The following is a 22,196-nucleotide window of genomic DNA, read 5'->3' as shown; positions in this document are numbered from 1 at the left end:
TCGCACCTTGGTCAATGATACCAATCACACAATGGACAAAAAGAAACCTCAGGATGTTCTGTTGAAATTACCTTCTAATAATCACAGTAAGACATTTGGTTGAACCTGTTGTATAGTATTCAAAATGATGCATGCAGCAGACTTAATACAAGTTAGGTACATAAGTGACAGTAAAAATGACAAAAATATTTATCAGGCAAGCATATTTTTAATCATAAAGGGTTGAACCATTTGTACAAAGAAAATACACAATAGAAAAATCAAATGCAATGTGTCATATTAAAACGAATAATATAAAAAATTCAAAATGCACACTACAGAATGAGAAGATGATAAAAATGTTCAGGAGGAACAGTTGTCGACGCGGCGTTTCGGTACAGTGTTAAAAACCTTCATCAGGACAGTTTCTGTTAAGGAAACAACAAAATTACTGTGTGTTTGGTTTACATAAATCATCATTATTTTTTTTAAAAAAAATTTATTATTACAGACAAACTAATCTAACCCAAGACACAATTCCAAACTATTTGTTTTACATATTTCTGTCATTGTTTTTTCTACACATTGTTAAACTGCAACAGGGGGTCAACACAAAAATTATCAGGCAATGGTTCGAGAGAGGTTTACATTATTGGTATCATGAAAAAGGTGGGAGGGAGCAATAAAAAAGTGCTGGGCACTGCTGTTGTGGAATTGGATATATCCTTGTTCTTAATATGCATGGTAAGAAAATGCTTACCTCGGTCATTAAGAGTTGTGATGATCTTAATGGTGCACTTGGAATAGCGTGCAGGGTATTGGGTATAAAAGCTACAACCAAATTCATCAATTTTTGGCTGGGCATGAAGATAAAAACAATCTAAAAATTAATACAGAAAAAGGCCATCAGCAAATTGTGGTTGGAGGTATAGTTGCGTTTTGAGTGACAAGTTGTAAATACACCCATGATCAATACCTTTCTAAGTTGCAGAGCAAGCTCACACTGGAAGAACAGGAGCCACCGATCTCAAAATCCTATTTAATTGGGTGTGTCTGAATATCCTATTTGATTGGATATACCTGAGATGAAAAAAGGAGGGCAAAGCGGATTTAATAATGCTATTACTGCCTGTTTAATATCATCTGACAACCTCTGTCTCTAATTTGGACTTACCCCGGTTGCTTACTTGGGTAGGAGGCGATGCGACCACGGTTTATGAAATAAAAACCTGTGTGTGCGCTGGAAGAGAGGGGGAATTGACAGCCTCACTCGTAGTCACCGAAATCTGTGAGAAAAGAGCACTCTTAGTTGACAGTTTATAACTGTGTTAAGCGCATGAGATATGCTAATAGTTTATTTAGAATTGCCAAACGAAAACCCCACGGGTCAGGGGCTGTTTGTACATAGACTTGTTTTTAATAAAAGGCCACATGTGGTTCGGTCAGCATGAGGCGAGCCTCGTGATAGTCAGCTCTTAGGATATGTTGTTTATTTAGTTTGCATTGAGCAACGAGGACTTGTCTGTTCGGGAGTTATTGTTACGAAAAAGGACTCGTAGAGCCCGTGGCGGCATTGGCGTCTACTAGTGCTCGATTTTATGAATTAGAAAAGACGGACTTGGCATTATGGCATTATTGCGCTGTTGTCCGTATGTGCAGTTTACTTTTGCCTGAGCCGCTGTTAAGCAGGGCTACAGGTCTAAATTAGGGGTTACAAGTCCCTATCGCTTACCTCAATCAATCGGGCCGGCCTCCCTGCTCCTGTTCGTTTCAGCGTCTCGGGGGTTCTGGCGAAGTATTTTTGTGTTAGCGCGCGTCGCGCATCTTATATAAGAAAGAGCCGCTCATTGGTTTGTTAAGCTCTAACGCCTAATTGGACTACAGTGGGTCACATGTTACGGGCGCTTTTGTTTACTATTTGCGGGGTTTGAAGGACAAACTTTATTGTGTATTACAAGAACATCCGTGGCGGCTTGCATGCCTTAAACACCCAGCGTTACAATTAGAAAGTATCATGTTATTTGGTCATGTGCAATTGTACGAATTATAATGGACCGAATTGGAAATCTTGGCACCCATTTTCTTAGAAAGGAGGTGGTGTCTGGGTGCAATTCGAATTCATATGTATGAAAAAGTTTTAAGAAAAATGAATAAACATTTGGTCTTTATGTTTCTAATGACATTCGCGTGAGGGCATTAGGTATTTAAAAAGGTCCTATACTATGCGCTCCCAATCTTCTCTGCTATTTAACCCTTGCCTGACACTGTTGAACTTGGACATATAAAATTGCTCACGCTTCTTCCTTTTCTGGTTAAGATCACCACCTCTGGTTGATATTGTGACAATTTCAAGGCAGCACCATTTAAGATCACTGATGTTGTGTCTCGCCTTGCACCAGTGTTCTGTGAGTGGTGCCCCTTTCTTGTTGGTGCGGAGGGCTGACCTATGTTCATTCATCCTAATGCGAATTTCTCTAGAGGTCTCCCCAATGTATATAAAGTTGCAAGGGCAACGAATCAAATATATAACATTTTTGGTCCTGCAATTCATAAAGCTTTTGGGTTTCCAGGTTACATTATTATTAGTGATGGTGCTGCCGCGGATGATATCGTTGCAATTGCTGCAACCAGAGCAAGGGAAAGTTCCAGTTGGCAAAGGGGCATGGTCAATACATGGCTGCTCATGTCTCTTGGGTTCACTATATGTGTGCACGAGATTATTATGAATCGTGCAGTTTCGTCGGAAAGAGAACATAGGTTTAGGGAGTCGACTCTGATGTTTGTCGCTAACTAGATGCCAGTTTCTGTTTATTATGTTCTTGAGTTTATTGGTGATATGGTTAAAATTAGTTACAAAGATAATGGGTTTAGGGGAATCATCTCTGTTTATTTTACCATTGAAAAGACTTTCTCGATCATAATATTTCGCACGTTTGTATGCGTGCCTGACCATTCTTCTCGGGTACCCTCGCTCAATGAATTTAGTTTGTAATATGGCTGCATGTTTGTCGAAATCTTGAATGGTAGTGCAGTTTCTTTTAAGCCTAAGAAATTGGCCAAAAGGGATGTTGTTGACCTGACAGGGGGGATGGTTACTCGTGTAGTGTAACATAGTATTCCTGGCTGAGGGCTTGGTGAAAAGTTCGACATTTAGGACACCATTGACATTGCATAAGGCACTCTCTGGTTCCGGAGCAAAGTATCTGCAGCGTAGACTGGCCCTCTATCGTCCGGCCCGCTCTTTGCGGTCGGAATCTTTGTTCATGGCCGTGGTTCCCCGGGTGAGGAAGGCTCGCACCGGGGGTCGTTCCTTCAGCCTTAAGGCTCCCCAGCTGTGGAACTCCCTGCCCCTTGCTCTACGCAGTATTCCCAGTCTGATCCTGTTCAGGAAAAGCCTGAAGACCTGGCTTTTTAACCTTTAGGTTGTTTTCTTTTCTATGTTTTCCTCGCTGTTCACTGTTATGTTTTTTAAACTGCTGAGTCGCCCTCATAAAGCGCCGGGACACTTGTTGAGTAGCCGTGCGCTATATAAATAAAAGTTTAACATAACATAACATAACTCATCACACTAGGTAGTGACGAATTTGGAACCCAGCAGTACTACCAATGACATGGGTACAGTAAATCTGAAGCAGTGATCCTGGCTCGTATTAGCCTTCCAGGAAGGGGCACTCAAAAGGAAAACAAAGCATCTAAGCTCTCCATAGTAACTTCTTTTTCACTTGCAAATATCTCTGGGGCCTTAGTCCCATTCCCCCACCATTAACCAAATGGCATTTCTGAGGCATGACTAATCAATAATTCCTTGCTATAAAGGTCAATTAGATATTTGTAAAGGCAGTCCTGTATCCATCAGTTACATCCTTTTTCTTAGTAATGCAGGCAATGCGCTTCCATCTTCTGGGTGTTGTTCCACAAACTCTCTCTCGTGCCACGCCAGAACAGGGACAATCCATAATGGATCCCTCTGATAAAAGCAGTCATACCCACTTGCAAGCATAATGGAGCCCTGCGACAATACATCATACATTCATGCACTCTCTAAAATCACACAGGTTTGCATGTGAAGGGTATTTTTCCTGACATATGTGTAGAACTTAACTTGAGTGGACCTATAGCCAGTGCAATCATATACCTGAACAGGAAAATAAGACCGTCAGCTACTGCGAACTAAAAACATAGTACTCTGTCAAAACCACTCACTGTACATGGTAAGGGACAAAGATGATCTTGTGCCTTGCCAAAGGTGCACTTTCAGTACCCCCTCATGACTTCAAAACTTGGCTGAGGCTAAAATAAAGGAAACACAAAAAGCTCTGAAACTATTCAGACACTCCCCCCCCAGTCACAGATCTGGGTTGAATCCATCATCGTTCTTCAACTCACTTCGCCACTCCAGTTCAGACCCAGCTATATGAAAATCAGTCTTTACCCTGTGCCTGATGGGAACAGTCCAGCCTGAACTGCCAAGCCAGGTCTGCCCTGCACTGGAAACATTCGAGCGGAACTCGAGCGGATTCCATGCCAGATTCATTCGGCCTCCGATCTGTTTGACGATCTATCCAGAAACCGAACATTGCTTTCAGCCTGACGGGGAACATCAGACCGGATGTCCCTTACCTTCTCAACTCCTGAATAGTTTTTAGTAAGGTGGTCTGCCCCTACTCCCCTGTCCTGAAGAAGACCCCGCTGCAAGGATACAATAAGACCTGCATATCTGAGAGGGTCGAAACGTCGACAACTATCTGTTTTTAATCGTCAACTCCACGGCCCAATTGTTCATATACTGTACTGTGTGGAGTATGATATGTCTTGATGTGAAATTTAAGTTCTCTTGTTTTGTTCATGTACATAATGTGTAACCAATATAACTAATTTGGTTTGAAGTATTGATTATTCTGTCACCTTTAACCCTTCCTCATCACAGTATCCTCACAATATCACGCACTCCCCCCCTTCCGGGGCATTGCTCCACCTTTTCATCTCTAATACTTGATTATGGTCGTTATTTGATACACATCCCCATTGTGATTAAAACAATGTGGTTTGATTTAATGTCTATGTGATTATTTTCTTTATTAAATTTCAATTTGTGTTCTCTATCCCTTTGGGACCCCTTCCTCATAATACCTAGCCAACCCAGGTCCCAGGGACTCTTTTTGGGTAATACCCCCCCCCCTATTATACACCTGCACTGGAAACAAGCATCCTTGGACCGGTTTTGGGTTAACACCCTCATCAGCCTGGCTAGCTTGAATCCAGTGGCAAAGTCAGCAATGGACACACGTCTGGGCATACCCTGCCAACTTAGAGATATCAGAGCCCTACAAGTGGGTTCCAGCAACAGTGATGGTGCCAGCATACCTGCAGTTTCTTCACATGAGTCATAGGTCAGGATACCCAAAGATTGTGTGCACAGTTATGTTGTAGGGGATGATGTGGACAAGTGGTATGCGGCCTTTGAAGTGACTCTATGAGTGCACAAGGTCCCAGAGGTACTGGGGTGGTATTCTATGGAGATGCATGCCCACAGTAGGGAGGGACACTCTTCTTACACTAGAGGTGGGGAGCCAGGCATGCCACACTGCAATAAAGGCCACCTTGACTAGTAGGTTTTGGCTGACACCTGAGGAAATACCAACAGAGGTTCAGGCATAGCCACAAGGTAGCCACACAGAACTTCGTTGACTGTTTAGAGTATGCTGGTAAGGCACTGAAGAGCTGGGTGAGGGGCAGCAAAGTAAATGTTTATTTAGGGCTGTACAATTTAATTTTGAAGGAGCACCTGCTTGATGTTTGTTTTACAGAGTTGCCCCAAAACCTCAGGATTAGTAAGCTGACTGATCACAGGAAGCTTGCTGAGGAAAAGGACATCTGGGTCAGCACCAGAGAGTCCAGGAAAGCATCTTTGGATGACTCCCAAATGGGTGGTCAGGGATACAACCAGAATAAGGAGGGGGTAGATAAAAAGCCAATGGGCCTGATTTAGATCCTGCCGGAACTGGCCTCACCCTCACTTTTTTGACAGTTTCACCACCGCCTACTTAGTGGTCCACCCGCTCTATTTAGATTTTAGCGGGTCTGTGGACGAAAGACTGCATGAGTTCCACCAACTCCACCAGGAATTATCACCCGTGTAGGCAGAAGCTGCTGCCGGGTGGAATCCAGCCAAGATTATCGACGAGCCAATAATGATGTGCCTTTCCATCGAGGAAACTGTGGTAGGAATACCTCCTCCTTAAAGTTGGCAGAATCGAAGGAAATGAGGTAGAAACTTACCTTTTTTATATTTCGGACTTTCATTTCCATGTTGAACCTCATTGTCCAGGTCCTTCCTTTGCTAAGTCTACTTGACCACAATGGTAATCAACTCCATTGTCACTGGGATCAAAGGTAAGTGTCTTTTACACTTGTCTTACTACGAATCGTGTGTTGACAATTGCTTTGTTCTTGTGTACTCTAACGTTGCTCTTACATGCATTTTGTTTTATGTGTAATGCAATAGTGTTAATTTTACCACATGTAGAGGTAAAATGAACAAACCTGTATTGACAAAAATATATTGTTGTGGTTGTGGGTGTGCATATAATAGTATGTGTGTGTTGTTTGTGTGCAAAGCCATATGTAAGAAAGGGGCATAACACATGACTCCCATATATTTTTTAAACAAACACAGCATATATTTGTTTTGACACATGAATCAGTATTACTTACAAGTCTCCACTCCACCGGGGACTCATTCCATCAGGAATCTGTGGCGAGGACAGCGTCAGCATAACAGGGTTATCTAAACAGGGTTGGCGAAAACCCACCTGCCTGACGGTGATGGGGTACTGTTGGCTACCAGAGGAGTCTGCTGCTTCAATGGAGTTGCGCCACGAATGTGACGGTAAACAGTATGTTCATGCCGATGGCGGTTTAACTAGCCCACATCTAAATATGGCGGGGGTACTTCATCAGCTGAGTGAAGTAGTTGTAACCGCCACCGCGGAGGGAGGACGGGAGTTCCTCCATGATCTAAATCAGTCTCAGAGTTCTCTAAAGGCCCCCAAAACAACTTACAGGGGTAATGGCCTGGTTCTCAATCTGACCACCAGAAGAAAAACTAGCCTGACAAAGGTCAGCAGCCCAAGCCCATTGAGTACTATGAGTGCTATGACTATGGACACTACAAGAGGGATTCTGAGTGTCTAAAAAGAGCACTACCTCCAACTGGAGGAAAGGTTCCAGGGGTGGCAAGTGTAGTGCTGTGGCAGGACTTTGTCCCAGTTTATGTGGGGGAGTTTAGCAAGTTTATTCTAGTCTCCCTGGGTGACAGATGTTTCCTAAGCTTGTATGATGGAACATGACATGCCTGAACAACGCCTGCCTCAACCACGACTGTGTCTTTACCACACATGCCTTTACCACACAATTTCATGGTAAAGACATGATTGGTAAAGGGACATGTGTGCTAAAGATCATACTCCCGACCCAGTCCTCAAAACTGTCCCTTTACACCCACCCTACCCTGTACCCTAAACATTAACCCCAAACTCTCAAACCTACCCCTAAAGTACCACTAACCCAGCCCCACCACCCTTAGGCCTAACACTTCCCCAGTCCTTAAAACAGTCAGTTTCTCTGCCCCAACCTGACCCCTAAAACTTTCCCCTCTCCTCAAAACTATCCTGACAGCAGCCCCCCAGCCTGAGCCCTAAAAACGGACCCCTGCATCCCTAAAGTATGCTGACCTCCTGCCCTGAGGCCTAAAACTGCCCCAGTCCTTAAAACATACTCTTTTCCCCCAACCTGAGCCCTGCAAACTGAACTCAATGCCCTAAAAATGAACCCGATCACAGCCCCCTGCCTGAGTCCTGAAAACTGCCCCTACACCTGTAAAGTACCCCGTTTCTTAAGATCCATGTACCCTATAATACTGCGAAGTATAGGCAATGCGTCGCCATCAATGGGCAAGGTGTGGAGGCTCTGAGGGATTCTGGAGCCAGTATTATTATGGTAAGGAGTTAGCTAGTTTCCCCAGAGCAGCTAATTCCCAATGCATTCCACCAGGTTTTGGTAGCTGACAACAGATAGAGCCAAAATCCTGTGGACCCCGTTCCATTTGAGTTGGGCGTGGAGATTTCAGGTCTTCATAGAACCTGCTTGTCAAAGGTTTTCTGGTAGCTAACATACCATAAACTTAAATGCAACGCAGAAAAAAAAGTGCTGCTATTTTTTCGAGCAAATGGCCCAGTCGAATTACCCTTTCCAGGGTGTCAAGTGAATTCTGTGAAGAATTTAGGCATCAACTTTGATGATGGCCTTTCTTTTTTCTGCAGGTGAAGTCAGTGGTGGGTTCCTGCTTTGGATTTCTACATTTCTTAAGAAAGGTTTTACACTTTTTGTCCTTCTTCGCAAGGAAACAGGTGATACAGGCACTGGTGTCATCTAGGCTGGACTTTTGGCAATTTCTTGTATCTCACTCTACCTGATTACCTCATCTACAAACTTCAGGTGGTCCAAAATGCAGCAGCACAGCCTCTCTTGGGCTTTCCCCTGAGAGGTCACGTACCTCACACTTGAGGGCATTGCTTAGGCTCCCCATAAAAAATATTTTGTTTTTATGTTCCCTCTAGATACCTTCGTTCAGCCAAAGCCCGTTTAGCCAGCACTCCTAAGATAAGGCACACTAGGGCTGGCGGCAAATCCTTTTCATTTTTAGTTCCATCAGCTTGAAGTAAATGGTCCTCTGAGATTCGTAGTATTACAGACATTTCTCAATTTAGGACGAGATTGAAGACATGTCTGTTTAGTAAGACTAAACACATTAGCACTTCTATTTGTGAATTGATAGAGATGCAGTGTGCCAGGAAACACCTTGGAGTATCAGAGCATTTTACAAATAATACCCTTTCATTCATTCTGAAAGTTGCTGTAAGCCTGCCATGCCTGTGGACTGTTTGTTAGGTAATGATGTAGAAAACACTGCCTGGAAAGAAGTGGCGCTCAAGGCTCATACTTAGATGTTAGGATTACCTGACCGGATCTGTGCTACAACAAAGTCCATTTCGTCCCAGGATGGGAGTCAGAAAGGCTTGAAGCCTGGAAAAATGTTCCTACCAGCTGCTAAGAAGGGGAAAGGCAGGGGGCGTGGGAAGCCAGCGCTTGAATGTGTCCCTCATGTGAAATGGATGGGGCACCTGAAGAGTCCACAGTAGACGGCATTGCTCCCCTTGGTGACCTTCCTGCCATTGCTGAATGGCATGTAGAAGTAGAACCCACCAAGGAGGAGTTCTGTAGGGCACAGAGAGAGAGCCCAACCCTGGAGGGGCTGAGGCAACAGGCCGAAGCTCAAGCAGCAGGTGATGCTTCTGATAGTCTCCATATTTATTGGGAGGACAACCTCCTTTATAGTGAGCCTAAGGTTCCTGTGAATGGGACAACTAGGGCCCAAGTTGTACCCCAATGATACAAGGCTTTCCTACTGGAGCTGAATCATGGCAGGGCACCTGGGCCAGGACAAGACATTTGCAAAACTTGTCCCACACTTTTATTGGCCCAGGCTCAAGGCTTCCTCAGATATAGTCTTTGAGACCTGTGGGGCCTGCCTGGCTAGTGGGAAGACAGGGCAAAGCCCCCCTTAACCCACTTGCAGTCATTGTCACATCCTTTGAGAGGGCAGGCATATACATTGTAGGGCCTATGGATCACCAGCCTGCTTCAGGCAGGATCATGCCACTAGGTATCCAGAGGCAATCCCTCTGAAAACTGTGACTGCACCGGCAGTGGCAAAGACCTGATGGGGATTTTTACCAGGGCAGATTTCCCCAATGAAATTGTGTCCGACAATGGCAAAAAATTCATGTCTGCATAATGTGCGAGGAGTGTGGAGTGAGTTACAATTCTCCACTCCTTACCATCCACAAACCAAAGGGCTTCTTAAGAGGTTCCGCAGGACTCATAAAGGCATGATTAGAAGCTTGCCTGAGGCCTTGAGGAAAAAGCTTGATACACTCTTCCCATGCCTGCTGTTTGCTTCAGGGAGGTACCACAGAGGGCAGTGGCCACCCTGCTAGAGAAGCTCTGAGTTTGGTAATGGATAATGGTAGGTAGTGAACTCCGCTCCGCCGGTGAAGTTCCCAGAGTTTTGCCACTCTGTGCTCCACTTGGGAGTGGATAGTTTGGCAGAAAGCTCTGCTTACAGCCTGTGGAGCGGAGTTTGCCAGGGCACTTGCGCACCCCTAATAAAAAGTAGTACTCTTCCGTGACCAACCCACGCAAATCATCTGCAAATTAAGAAAAAAACTAGCTCCAATTTCATTGATGAATGCCCCAGTCCATTTCGTTCCTATGTTATGATTCAGGCCTATGTGAAGGCGTCAAGCGTAGGCTTGAATTTCAACTTTCAGGTTCAAGGCAGCTTTCACTGAGCACTTTGGGAAACATAGTTATTTTTGCCACCAGCCACGCTAGGTCCAGATGCTGATTTTGTGGCATGAAGACCACAACTACCAGTACGCATCTCTTTTCGCCACAAAAAAAGCCCAACTGAAGAGAGCCTGTAAAATAGCCACTGAGGGGTTCCCAGCTCGTCGACCAATCTTCTTTTGTACACCAGACTGTGGTTGCAGAACTGCTGCCAATATGAGCCTGAGCTTCGGTCAGCTGGGTCTCCCGCAGGACTGCTGAGCCCTCTGTCCGCCAAAAGCTGCACTTGAATTTTACCCCTGAGATGACGAAGACGGCGGTGGCAGTAGTACAGGTGAGGAGGAATCAGCTTCCCAGGAGTCTGACTATCCGCTGTGTTGGAGGGCTCAGGAAAGTTTCATCTATTTCCCCATTGCGGGGTGGAGGCCCCACCAACCACCACCTCCCTGATCCAATCTCCGCAGAATGGTTACTGACTGGAGCAGTGCGAGGACTCCAGCTTCCCTATTCTCGACTACCCTGGGACACCAGGTACTCTTTTTCGACAGTCGACACCCTGCCCATGCCCAAGGTGAGTGCCACTCTTTATCATCAGGAGGTTACTTCTCAGGGAACAAAGGTGGAGTGATAGAGAAAGAGGAACTTTTGCTGTGGTTTGGATACTGAAAAACCTGGGGCCATGCTTGTTTGGCACTCACTTCCTGATTCAGACTGACTGCAGGCCCCGCATGTGGCTCGATACAAATGAGGGGTGAGAATCCAAAACTGTTGAGGTGGCCCATTTCCCTGCAGGGCATAGACTTCAGGGTGGAACACAGACCAGGGGTAGACCAGCCAAATGCTGATGGTCTATCCAGGTATTTCCGCCTTCATGAAGAGAACTCCCTAGAGACTGGGTAGCTCTCCCTATTTTCAGCTGGGAGTGACACATGTTAGACCTGTCAGCCTTAGGGTGATCTTCTTCCAAAACCTTTTGCTTGGGACTTCCAAGTTTTTGCTGTATCTTATTGTGCGCCTTAGGAGTGCTTTACTACTACTTACCAGTGCTAAAGTGCATGTGTTTCTTGCCTAAACATGCTTGTGATTCGTGTAGACCTGGTTGACCTATATACGTTACTTGGAAGCCCTTTGTAAACTGATACCCCATGTACCCAGGGCCTGTAAGTTAAATGCTACTAGTGAGCTTACAGCACTAATTGTGCCACCCACAGAAATATCGTTTTTAAATCTGTCTCAGGCCTGCCATTGCAGGGCCTGTGAGCAAAGTGTACTGACACTGCAACTTGGCATTTTAAACCTACCTGTGAAACCTTACACTCCCCTTCTAGTACATATAATTCAACCCTAAGGTGGGACCTAGGTAGCCCTAAGGGCAGGCTGCTATGTAAGTAAATGGTAGGACAGGGATGGGCGTGGCCAGCTGCCGAACATGGCGGTTGTCTCCTTGATGAGCTACGGCCCTGGGCACAAATATCCTGTTAAAAAGGTGGTTATACACGGCAGCTGGTACCTTATCGCTACGGGACTCGGCGGCGGAGAGCGGTGCTGACAATCGGAGTCAGGCTCCGACCTTCGGGGGACAGCATGTGTGCAGTTACACTGGGTGGGTGAGACGCGACGGAATAGCAGTTCGCGGACGAGCCGAAATGTAGACCCCCGCTGCAGATCGTGTGAGTGCCGGCCTCAGCTCCGGGGAGGTGCGACGTGTGACCGGGGGTGACATTTGCCCCTGAATGAGTGTGGTAAGATTACCGGAAGAGGAGGAGCTTATTGAGACGCGGACCGCGGTGCCTGGTGCCGGAGCCTGCTGCCGGAGGAGACATCGGGAGTTAGCTAAGGCTCCTGAAAAGACTAAAAAGTCTAAAAAGATTGCACAAACTGCACAAACTCGCGGGGAGAGAGTCTAAACCCCAGGCGAGTGTGACAGGCGAGATAGGCAAGGCGGGGGAACTGCGTGGAGCCGCGGACCTACCGGAGCCGCTCAGAGACCAGAGATCGTAGCAGAGCAGCAGCAGCAGAGCCGCACGGAGACCGCAGCAGAGGAGAGACAGGGGGCTAAACAGAACAAACTGTCTATTCCGCCTACACCGAGGCGAGGGTGGCAGGCGAGGCGGTCCACGGAGCACGCAGACCGGTGCAAGGAGAGAAGCTGGGCGCCAGTTGAGGTCGGGTGCCAACTGACGTCACCACTGACATTGGTGAGTAAAGCACCACAACACAGCACAGCTATAGCTTCCCAGCCCTCCTTGCCTGCTTTGCCTCTTTGCCTTTTGCCGTGGTGGGTGAGAGCTGCAGACTGCCAGTCTGTCACACACAAAACACATTCCCAGCCGTCCATCTGTCCATCTGCCCATCTGCCCATCGCCTCCACCTCCTCCTCAGCACCCTCTCTGCGTGACTTCAGGCGCGGCTGTGCGGACCGGGCATACAGGTCGCTTTGGGGGCTGCTTGGACAGGACGGACAGGGCGGACTAAGAGGCACAGGGGAGGCACAGGGGAAGCGGCACAACGGGCAGGGGGCCCACGCCTCCCTGCAGCGGGTCACGGGCCCAGCGGTGCAGCGCACCACCAACGACACCCCCACACGATACACACTGTCGTAAAGGAGGAGAAGGGACGTAGCGGTGAGCGGAGGAAGTAAACGCTCGAAGCCTGCCAGGAGCCAGCGAAACGGGGCGCCAGCAGAACAAAGGGACAGCGCACAAGAGCAGCTGAGGACATAGGACTTTTGGGAACCCGAGAGAGTCCAAGAGAGCCTGTGCGCCAGGCCCAGGGAAGCAACGTGCCCAGCCAGGCTGGGCCACTTATTCAACTGAGCATTTGTTCACATACCCCCCGACCTCGAAGTCTATATCGTAATAATTACCATCAACCACGACTAGAGTCTCGACGGGGGGTCAACGGGACCGCAAGGTCCCAACGGGGGAAATGAGATCGGGAAAAACGCGACAACCTGGGGAGAGCAAAAAATCCCAACAAAAACTAAGAAAGACAACCACGGAACCCAATACGTCATCAGGCTTAGGGCCTGAATTAAACCCCAGGGAGAGGCTGGTATCTGCACCAACCCCTGAGTTAAAACCAGACCCCAGAAGGAAATCCGGACTTCTAAAATTATTTTATCTCAAGGACCCAATGGCGGCGATCTATGCACAGACCGCGGAGGCGGGTAAGTTACCAAGCCCCATCGCGCCATTGAACGCACCCTCCCCCCGGACCAATAATTTGCAGAACATGCCATGTAGCGATACAGGGTGTGCACCCTCCCCAACGTTGTTGGGCCCTAACTGTCAAGGCAAACAAGAGTTAGTCATTGCCCAGGTGCATGGCCCCAACACACCCGCAGCTACAAACGAAATAGAGGGAGGTAGAGCTGAAAAGAACACCACAGATAAATGCCTCGAGAAGGACATCAGGCCGAGCCAGAATAAAAGTGAGGCAATCGTGGAGCTACCAGAGAACAGAGACCACGGAACAGCGAGCAAGAGCGAGCAGGAGGCTAATACTGACCATAAAAACCAATCCATCACATCTGGGCAAGAGTGAGACCCATGGTTAAAGCCTCTCTTCCTATCCAATGACTCCCAACTTGAGGAACTCTCAGAGAGAATTATAAAGTATATCGATTCACAAAGAAGAACGCCACAAGAAGAATACGGTTTTGACGGCCGATATCTGATTCTGGTTATGCGGGTTTCAACCCCGCGTGGCCTAGGGCCAAAAAGTGACCAACAAAAAGGATGCATAAATGACAGCATCATCATGCAGGCAAACCAACCACACCACGCCTATACTGACCCAATTACAATCTCATCTGGGAGCGCGTTGGACTTAGGGCCCAAGGACCCAAGTAAAATCCAAAATGCTGAGCCTTTCCACGTCATGGACCCAACCTTTGTTAAGCACTCTAGAACAAGCAATAAGGGTGCTGAACTTTCAATCAAACAAAATGGAAGTCCAGATCGACCTCATCACTTTGATGGCTGGGCATATTTCAAGTATAAACACAAAACTGGACTCCCTTTCATCGCTTCTGTCAACTCAGGGGAAATTAGAGCCCAAAACCAGCTGGAGTAATCAACAACGAATCTGCGGATGTGAAAGTATCCTTGAAAAGCTGGCAAGCCTCCCGGCCATTTTGATGGACATTTTAGGGGAAGTAAAACAATCTCGTGGCCACAGCCAGATGACAGAAACCAAGCAAACCCCGGAGAATTCACAAACGCTCAAGAGAACTCTCACAAACGGCCCAAAGAAAAGCGAACAAATAATGGATCAAGTACCATTACCAAAGGAATGTCGCCCAGACAAAGGAGACCCAAATATTGAAGAAATCAAATCATCCCACCAATCCACATTTGAGGAGCTTCCAACAGAGAGACAAAGGAAAAGGGCAAGGAAAATACAGGAACAAACAAAATATAGATCAGGGCAAAACCTTCCCCATCTTTAACCCCAATACCCTCAAAGAAAAAAAATCCAACTCTTTGAATGGGCCGCCAGTGAGTTAGGAAATTCACACAGACCGACTTGACCACTCAAACACTTCACTCATATTAAGGGGCGATGGCCCCTGGTCAGGAGCCAAATCAACCAAATCCCCACCCACAAGGGAAATCAGTAAAAAGTTCACAACACTGAATCACCAATCACAAGCTCCTGAACCTGGAAAAGAACAAACAAAGCCAAAACAGGTGGTCAATCAGGGAGGCACCGAGCAACATGAGCTGACCACAGCCCGGGAAAAAAATAGTTTGGATTCTAAACTTGACTTCAAAGAGGGACACAATGCCGGTACAAAAATTACCTTTGAGCAACAACCACCTACCATATTGGAAAGTAATGCACATGAACCTCACGGCCCAGCAGCAACACTCGAATTTCAAACAGCCTCAACCCCCATACGAATCACAGTTCTGGCAAAGGAACGCAAATGTTCGTTATTACGAAGGGAGCAAAGTACGGCCCAAATGAAGTTAATCAACTCAGCTCAAATCCAAAAAATAGCAAACTCAATTGAGGTAGTACAGAAAGCACAAGAACAACAATTAATTCTCCCCGTTCACGAGAAAATGCAACCTTACAACCCACTACTTTGCGAAACCGGAACATCACAAATGGAGCCAATCAATTACCCAGAGTTGTCTGACTTAAAGCTAACTTTTATCCCCGAATATGTAACTAGGGGGTCGCAGGACTTCTTAAATCGAGGCAACTTGTTAAAACTGTTTAACGAACTACCGGCTTTAAAAGAAATCAGTTTGCAGGACCTCATCTGTGTTGAATTTCAACAAAACGCTAACAATGGGGCCATCGAGGAAACAGTTACAACTTGGGCCTCAAAGGATCTGGTAGAAAGGATATATCTTGAAAAAACGCAGTTTGAATCATGGGGAATATCTATAATGCGACATAAGCGCCCAAGGTACCCCCATCCCCTTCAATCAAATACAAGTGTCCAAGACAAGGGACATTGGAGCAGAGGTCAACACACCTCTTGTCTACGCGGCGCCAGGGCATCTACGATAGAGCCATCAAGCGAAAATTGTAAAGATCAAAGAAACGGTCTTCACCAAGCTGATAGAACGGATTGGTCATGGATACCTAATGTCCTTGGCAATAAAGCTACCTAACCCAGATCCAAACTCCCCCGTAAACCAGTGCAACAAAATGCTCCCCCAGAATCTAACAAAGAATTCATCAGTTTCAATTTGTTCATGGAACGTGCATGGCTTTCGAGAAATGGCCCATGATAGTGAAACCCGAGTCTTTTTTCAACGACAAGACATAATTCTGATTCAGGAATCTTGGAAACTGCAATCAACCCCAGTCCAAGGTTTCCATGAACATCAAATATATGCAGAAAGACTCTCCACGCATGGCCATCCCCGTGGCGGACTATCAACTTATGTAACCCATAAATATAACTGGGTATCTGAGGAGATAGACGTTAGCCTGAAGTGGGCCCAAGTGATTAAAATCACCGAAGCATCGCCACCTAGGATTGAACCATGGAAATTGTTAATATTTAACGTCTACATCCATCCCGACAAAAAGGCACAAAAAGAAAAACACGCAACATTATTGTCACTTATCAAGTCCATGCAAAGAACCTACTCGCAATACCCACTGGTAATTTCTGGGGACTTCAACAACGCCCTTATTGATCAAAACAAGGCAAAGGTGAAGATGACGGGAAATAGTAGTGGAAAAAAATTAGCATCCAGATTAAAAGATCAGGGTCTGGCGATTATGAATGGCAATACTAAGGGGGACATGCCGGCAGCGGTCACATACTTGAGCGGCAGGGTCCATTCAATAATCGATTACTCCTTAGTAAGCAACGAATTAACCCCCAACATCAACTCATTCCGCATAGAACATCGGGTAGAAAGCGACCACTTCCCACAAATACTAACCTTGAATATCGCATCAAGTATGGCGCCAACAACGACCGCCCTTCTGCATCATGCATCAAAGTTCAACCTGAAAAAACTAAAATGGCACGGAGAGGGGTTGGGCAAAATTATGGATTCAGTAGAAGCACATATAGCCAATCTTGGAATCCATAAGGAAGAGGACCTCGTAATGAGCTGGGAGCAAATGATTCGAGTCCTGCAGCAAAAGTTCCCAGCAAGGGAAGCGAAGCATAGTAACCTCAACACCAAGAAGGAGCCCTGGTTCAATATGGACTTAAGAGGCAAAAAAAGAAAGGTCGCTAAGGAGGTCCGAGCCGTCGCAAGCCAAAAAACATTGGGGCTAGTGGTAAACAAATCTAACCTGAGGGGAGCAAGGAACATCTACAGGAAGGCATTGAGGGCCGCAAAGTATTCATACAAAGAAACTATTTGGAATAAACTGCTAATTGCGGGAAAACAACCTAATAGCAGGGTCTTCTGCGGTATTATAAACAAGCTTAACCAAGGGGCAAAAATCCTACAAGAATCCGGGGTTGGAGCAGAAACTTGGATCAGACATGTGCAAATCTTATATAACAATACAGATTCAGGCCTCGTTAAAGATTCAGGGGCAGTTAAAGCCAACACGGAGGAACCAAAAGGAGCGACGAAGAAGGACTATTGGAAATCCAACCAGGAAAAACCCCTGAAGGGGTCAACAGACCCAGTGGACTTAATCACTAAAACCGAACTAAGGTCTATAATTTCAAGACTAAAGTCAGAGGGTGCAGCAGGACCAAACGGGCTACCGAACGCGATATTTAAGCATGACCCGGATCTGTGGGCAGAAATTCTAATGCCACTGTTCAATCGAATATATAATCTCGCAGAGATACCCGCCTCTTGGGAGGGAAGTATTATTCATCCAATTTTCAAGCATGGCGATCATCGCAATCCCGCAAATTTTAGACTGATATCCCTATTAGACGTAGAGGCTAAACTCTACGCCTCTTGCATTCTACGTGAACTACAAGCCTGGATATCACAAACAAAGATTATGCCAAAATTTCAAACAGGCTTCAGGCAAGGAATGGGAACAACAACCAACCTAACCTGCCTGTCTATTCTAACGGACCAAGCGATAGCAAATGGCACTCGCTTGTACGCCTGTTTTATAGACATCAAGTCTGCCTTCGATCGGGTAAACAGAGAGCGCTTGTGGAGCAAATTAGAGAGTTGGGGGATGCCTTACCAACTCATAAGAGCCATCAAAGCCCTACATCACCGCACTTGGGTAAGAGTGAAGCTGGGAAATGGAGGCAGTACCACCAGTAGCATCCAAACGCCCCAAGGCTTAAAGCAAGGCTGTGTATTAGCCCCTACCCTTTTTAACCTTTTTCTCTCTGACCTCACAAGAGCGATCGAATCAGCAGATAACCATCCTCCATTTTTGGCAAACAATTCAATACATTACTTACAATATGCTGACGATATTGTATTATTGAGCAAGACACCAATTGGCTTACAAAGAGCCATTAATAAATCAACTCTGTACCTAGAACGGGAAGGCATAGCACTTAACAAAGAGAAAACCAAAGTGGTCCGCCTAGTTGACCGGCAAAACCTAAAGTACAAATGGATGGCCCAAGGGGCACCAGTAAAAGAACAAGAGCACTATAAGTACTTGGGAATTATAATAACAAAATGCGCAAATTATAAGGACCACAAAATAGCACTCAAAGCAAAAGCACAATCCTTAATCTTCGCGTATCGCTCTCTAAAGGAAAAAATGGATTGCCCCAACTACAATCATTTATTAAAAACAATGGCAGCACAGATTATGCCCACCCTATCTTATGGTTTGGTCACGTGGTGTGGCAAGGAGGTGGACCTTTTAAATGAACTACATATTAAAATGTATAAAGCGGTCTTCAATCTTCCTAAATCAGCTTCAGCCGCACAAGTCAGGCTTGAATTTGGATTGCAAAATCAGAAATTCCGGAGCATGAGCGGCTTCGTGAACTTCTGCCACAAACTCTGATCCGCAGATCCAGACTCCCTGGACTGGCTAAGCTGGGAGGAAATTAAAAAACGGGGGGAAACCGAAACCACGAACAATTGGGGAAAGTATCTGACATTCTGCGTGGAAAAGTTAGAGCTAGAAGCCGTTTGGAAATCAGGGACAGACAAAGTAAGTCTAAAAAAATCAGCCAACGCGGCAGCAAAATGGAAATCCTTTTTTGAGGACAAAGAGTTACTGGCAAAACGGCGGCATGCCTGGACCATCCTGAACTGCTTCACAACCCCAAAAATACACGCATATCTAACATCCCACTTCAGTGGTCATCTAAAAAAGACTTTTACAGCCTATCGGATGGGGATGCATGTCACAAAGGATTTACTACCGTCCTGGAAATCACCACACCAGACGAATCAATGTCGCCTTTGCGGGTACAAAACCGAAACACCTATTCTGCTTATGTCCGGCCCTGATAAGTCAGAGACGCCTCTTATTGAAACCCATCTTCAATGCTCTAAACATTCGATCCTGCAGACACGCAGTCACTAGCTGGCTCGGTGGTTCCAACATAATTCTAGCATGCCGTGGAGTCAAATTCTTGGCAGAAGCAAGAAATTTTTTAGAACTAACAGAACAGGAGGACCATCCAGTTGGTGGGCAAACAAGACCAGCCTAACCCCAGGATTTCACAAGCCCCGTCCCTAAACAAAACAATGGCCGAGAGACAATAATTTTAGTAAATTTTTAACAAACTTTGTACTGTTATTTTATTACGCAAATTTTGTAACAATTTTAACTAATTATGCAAATAAAACTTTGACTTGACTTGACTTGAGTGTGGTAAGACAGTGGTGGATCGCTGCATACCTCGACAGACACTGACGAGGTGAGCAAGTGCGGGGGGGGAGTGAGGCCCTGGTGAGGCACGGGCACACAACCTTAAACAGTTGGAGAGCAGATATACTGGTTGAAATGTTCGCGCCAGGCAGAGCAGAGGTGATAGGCCGAGAGGTCAGCACTGAGGAGATCGCTGACAGGGATTGCGCTATGGACTTTGAATAGGCACTGTGATCCAGAGGGACTATATAGTTGTGGGTCACTGGGCAACAGATAGGGATCAGGTGTGCATGGACCACTGATGATAGCGCCTCCCGTTCATGCCAGATAGAGCTACAGGTGGAACTTACTGTAATATTGAGATGCGGCGCACAAAAGGAAAACAGCAGGATGCAAGTAAAGGAACTGACCACGCCCCAGACCCTACAGACTTTATGGATGCCACACTGACGCCTAGCGGTATACCACCTACTGCCGTGAATTAAACTGCAGATAAATTGGACTTAACATTGCAAGAAGTGCAGGACTCTAGAAAGGCCGTTGAACAGCAGATTGGGGCCCTAACAAACGGCCTTTCCCTCCTCCGGGCAGACCACGCCAAGCTCACAGACAAGGTGAAAGATCACACAATAGCTGTTAGAAACGGGATCTCTGGCTGGCCAAGGCTTGCGCCAGAGTCAGTCAGAGACCACCACTTCCACGTCAGGGCAAGGGAGTCACACACCAAGATAACCCCTGCTCACCCTCTAGGTAACGTGACGCGAGCAGCCAGGCTAAACTTAGAGGCTATGTAGGTTAAGTGTTTGCGCGCACACCCAGGAACAACACCCAAGGCCCACCACAAAGGAAACTCCACACAAGGTTATATAAAAATAGCCTTTGCATTATACCAAAACACATTAGATAAGAACACACATTTTACAATGTGCCAACAGGCACGGGCAGAATTTATAGGGGATATGTACAAGACAGGGCCACCTGGACCACTGTCAGGAATCATCACTTTGTTAGGAATAGTAATGAGCACATAGAACACTTGTAGAACCAAATAGAAAATGTAGCACACAACCAGTGATTAATGGAAAAGGGTAAGTACCTCCTACGCAACCCTAACCACCTTAGGAAAATATTGCGCAGGGAACCAAGACCTCACTAGCAACACCTGTACTAGGAGAAAAACAACCACCTAAGTATCACCAACATTTAGGGGTATAAGCATAGGAACATTACACATGATGCATTAACATTCAGCGGTGTAGGGAAAGAAAACACAAGATGCATCAAAACACATTCAGAGGTGTATGCAAGGAAAAACACATGATGCATCAAAACACATTCAGAGGTGCCAGCACAAGCAATTGCGCAAAACTCACATGAGCCACAACCTGTGGCAGTCCCTAGGCCCTCTGGCCTTGTTGGGGCTAGGACGCCCTGTGTCCCAATGTCAGGGGGGCCTAAACGTAGCAGCTGCCCACGAAGTGCTGGGCAGCTGTGTAGACAATGATGGGCCAATGCTGGAGCCTCGCAGGCTCTGGCCAAATCTACTGTCCCCTTGGAGCCTCGCTGGGCTCCATAACACGCAATGCTCCTGAGCCTCTCTGGGGCTCTAAAACAACTGTGGGCTGCCACTGAGCCTCTCGGGGTTTTAAAACAACAACGGGGTCTTGGAACATCGGGGCTCCTAACTACCAATGCCCCCTGGGAGCCTTCGCGGCTCTAAAACTCAAATGCCCCCACGAGCCTCTCAGGGCTCGCAACTCAAGAAATGCCTGGAGCCTCTCGTCGGCTCTACAATGAATTACGGGGTCGTTGGAGCCCCCCTCTGGGGCTCGAGATCACTAAGATGGCCCCCTGATCCTCGTGGGCTCTAAAGAAGAATGCCCCATCGTTGGAGTGACCCGCTGGCATCGGGCCGCTCTTAAAGAAATTGCCCTTCACTGTTATGGGCGCATGGGGGGCGCGGACACCGACAACGTGCCCCGATACCAATCCCCCTAAGCAACAAAGTATGGGCCCCCCTGGGCCCGAGGATGCACTTGGCCTAAACGTTGGAGCAGCCCTCTGTGGAAGCGGGGCTGCTCTGGGTAGAGGCACCGGCAGGGTGCCTCGACCTCTCTCCCTCCCGGCCAGCTTCTACTCACCGGCTCAGGTTGCGCCGGTCTTCTTCGTGTGTTGCCCCTGGCCTCCAGTGCCGCGTGGTGGAGCCCCATCCTTCACAGGGGCTCCTCGTCAGCGATGCGGTCTCGGCGGCGTCTCCCTTCGGTGCGGGGCTCTCCCAACCTCACGGGAGCCCCTAGCCATCTCTGGCCGCACTTCTACTTCTCTCCCCGGGGCTGCGGGGCAGGACTTCCGGCCGCCTGGCCCCAGAACTTCCGGGTCGTCGCGGGCAGCGCGGTGGCCCGTCCAGGCACTGTAGGCGGGGGCAGAATTCACAGAGGGGTAGGCTCCCTCGAGGGAAATATTAACGGAGTCCAGGACGCGGCAATCTCTCGGGGCAATGCCGGGTGGGCACCGGCTCCAAGTACATAAAGCGCTCCCCAGCGCTACCGACC

The 22,196-nt window shown here is 47.0% G+C and overlaps 1 long non-coding RNA gene across 1 annotated transcript in view; it reads right to left on the bottom strand.

Moving 5' to 3' along the window:
* Nucleotides 1-226: 226 nt before the first annotated feature.
* Nucleotides 227-22,196, bottom strand: part of LOC144819587 (uncharacterized) — a 42,174-nt gene continuing 20,204 nt past the window's right edge. The window contains exon 3 of the long non-coding RNA XR_013607470.1: nt 227-407. This is a non-coding gene — a long non-coding RNA (uncharacterized LOC144819587). The remainder of the gene's footprint in view (nt 408-22,196) is intronic.

This window comes from Lissotriton helveticus, chromosome 2_1 (assembly GCF_964261635.1).
Source record: "Lissotriton helveticus chromosome 2_1, aLisHel1.1, whole genome shotgun sequence".
Lineage (NCBI taxonomy): Eukaryota > Metazoa > Chordata > Amphibia > Caudata > Salamandridae > Lissotriton > Lissotriton helveticus.
Note: the sequence above shows the minus strand (reverse complement) of the source record. Positions and strands in the feature narration are given on the sequence as shown.